Below are 3310 nucleotides of genomic sequence, written 5' to 3'. Positions count from 1 at the left end.
GAGATTTATAGATAAAATCAATATAAATTTAAAGTTTTAAAAAAACAAGTGACTATATATCATTTTCTACTAAGTTTTAAAATATTTTAGTAATTATTAATTTAAAGTTTTGTTGTGACCTATATAAATACACCATGATTTCAAAAAATTTATTATCTTATTATTTTATTGATTGTGATCCAATTTTGTATTGGTCCCAAGTTGGGACCAAACAAATTATTAGTTTTATTAAGGTTATTAATTTATCGAGTATAAATTTATAGTGGTTCTATTGTATATATTTTTATGTTATATAAATTTTTGATGAAAGCTATATATATATATATATATCTTAAACTCAATTAATTAATATAAATTTCATTAAATATTGTATATAACACGAACATAAATATTTAATATCAAAATTAGAAAAGTAAATTTTGAAAATTCAAAACATTATATTTTAAATTAATGGGGCCGGAGGAATGAAACATTACATACCAAGAAATATTGATCACATCGACATCGACTCTCTCACCGGCCTCGTTAATTCTTACTCTTTCAGCGATCACCAAGTTGATGGGCAATAATGGCTTAAAAACATGCAAAATTAAACTTCTTCATAAACGTACCCCTGATCATAATATTTACAGATCGAGAAACACCACATGCATTTCAATCTATAGCGTTCGAAAGTCCTTTTAGCCACCAATCCATATTTTTTTTTTGCAAACGGCAAAATTTTATATAATGAAAGCAACTAGCAAGGCATTAGCCGACAAAAGTACAGTTACAGTGTAATCTAAAAAGAAACCAATACAACTAATCTAGACTCATCCCGAAATAATAATTGCAAGGTTTACAGAAGGCGTGAAAAAAACTCGTGCCAATTACAGTGACCAAAGACACGAGAAAAACGGCCAACCAACAAAGAACGAGTCACCGGTTTTCACTTCAATTCGTGGTATTTTTTATATAATCCCAACCTTGTCCCAGGTCAAACCGAGCCACCCACATCCAGTGGAATCCTATATTCCACAGCAAGTGGCATTAGCTCCCTTGCATCATTGGCGCCCTGAAGTGTACGAAATGTAAACCTAGAAACTCGAAAGGGGCACTCAAAACCCAGAGGCTTTTGAATGTATGTTTTGATCGTATTGTCGATACGATGAAAGAAGATGATGAAACGAGAATCTGTGGTTGCTATCATATATAGGTCTTCAATATTTTTGATAACACCCTCATGTTGATGTTGATTGTCGACTCATGCTCTGGAGGATTCACTAGAGTGCTCATGACTGCCCCTGAATTTTATTATAAAAATAACAGTTTTTTATGCACGCTAATAACAACCATTAGATTATAATTATTTTAGATATAATATAAACGTTCATATACAATTCCAAATGGAATCCTTAAAGTCGACATAAAAGAAAAAAAAAAAAACAACCTGCGGCGACATCCCATTGTTTACGATATAACAACAATTTTGGTACGGAACACATGCATGATGCATATATATACAATTTTGTATAGCTGTGTTAATTAAAAACTATTCCTTAAAAATCAAACAAATGTCTTATTATAATTATTCGGAAATCGGAATCAAGTAGTTGTTTCTACAACAATTAATTGCACGTTCTCGTTCTCCGTGTTCCATTCAAAGTCTGGGCAGGATGAACGTGGTATGGCTTAAATTTTCTTGTCAGGGTCTTACAAAATTAAAAATTTAGAAAAAGACCATAAATTATCAACTCATTTAAGAACGATTGTTACATTAACATTCAGATTTATAAAGTATACTTTTGAGCTTGATTGGTTTAATGGTTGAGATGGTGAAGTGTGTGTTTAGGTATTAGTTTCAGTTTGAAAGGTTGAGGCCTTGAGAGAGAGGTTGAGGGAGAAAAAATAGATTAGATGTGTGTAAAAATTGTATGCATTAATGCAAGCTTAGTGAATTATAAATTCTGCGTAAAAGGGTATTTTAATTAGGGTCTTGTTGACTACCGTGTATCCAACTGTTATAAAATAATTGTATAAAATTTAACAGTGAATTTATTTTTTTTAGCATTCAGTCAGAACATGACATTTAAGAAGTCTCACCGTATAATGGTGAAACATTGCATTTACCCTAGAAAACGAGATGTTGACGATAGGTTGTTACAAATATTCAGAGGAAAAACCTCAAGACTTGACATCCCTAAGGATCAAACTCAAGACCTTGAGTATCTGACCAGTTGAACTAGTTATCATTATATAAAATATATCATTTTTTAGGTAAATTACACTTTTGGTCACTGAACTTGACACGTTTTTCAATTTTAGTCATTAAACATCAAAAAAACGCAAATTCTATACTAAAATGTCCACTTTTTCACTTTTTGTCATCGTGACAACTTCGTTAGTTTTTCTCCGTTAATTGGCTCACATTCGTTAGTTTTTTTTTTTTTCAATTTTCGTCCTTCTCATTATTTCATAATTAAAATTGATAATCAGCCAAACTTCAGGGATGAAAAGTTTAATTTATCTAAATTTTTCCATATAAATATTTCATTCGTCCCATTTTAAATGTTGTATTTTGATTTTTCTTTAGTATTTTTACTTTAACTTTGACCGTAAAATTTTTTGTTTATAATGTAGGAAAATTCTAAACATTGCCCTTAAGGCTTCACTTAACGTGCATAAAAAGATTGTACATTTCCATATTAAAAGTTCACTCTTTGAATTTTATGGTAAGTGTATATTTCCATTTATATTTTTTATAACAAATTTATATAAAACAAACAAAATACTTACGGTTAAATCATAAGGCGCTATCGATTATTCAGAGAAAAAAAATACACATTACTCCGGATAACAGTTACAAAGCCTGATTTTTATTTTAGCTTATCAATAGTTAATAAAAAAAATTAAGAAAGCTATAAAAATTTATATAACACAAATAAAAATATTTACGGTTAAAGTAGACATAAGATTATTCTAAATTTCAAACACAATCACTAAACAAATCTAACTTTAGAGAGAATATTTTCAATTAACAATGATTTCAAGTCGTTTTAAAAGAAATAAATTATTTCATGAATCTAATTAAAGTAATAAAGTATGCCTTATGATATGGGCAGAACACTTTGACAACGTTGTATTCCAATTCCTTCATAAAATGATACAGGCATCGTAGATTAATGAAACACATCACATACCAAAACACAAAACACCATCAAACACAAATATATTAGACATACAAAATTCTCTATGTAATTTTCTTTTTCTTCGTCCTCTATAAACACTGCAAATTATAGTGGATTTTTTCTCGACTTTTATCACCTGTGAT

Source organism: Erigeron canadensis, chromosome 1 (genome assembly GCF_010389155.1).
Source record: "Erigeron canadensis isolate Cc75 chromosome 1, C_canadensis_v1, whole genome shotgun sequence".
Lineage (NCBI taxonomy): Eukaryota > Viridiplantae > Streptophyta > Magnoliopsida > Asterales > Asteraceae > Erigeron > Erigeron canadensis.
This window is presented reverse-complemented; position numbering follows the sequence as displayed.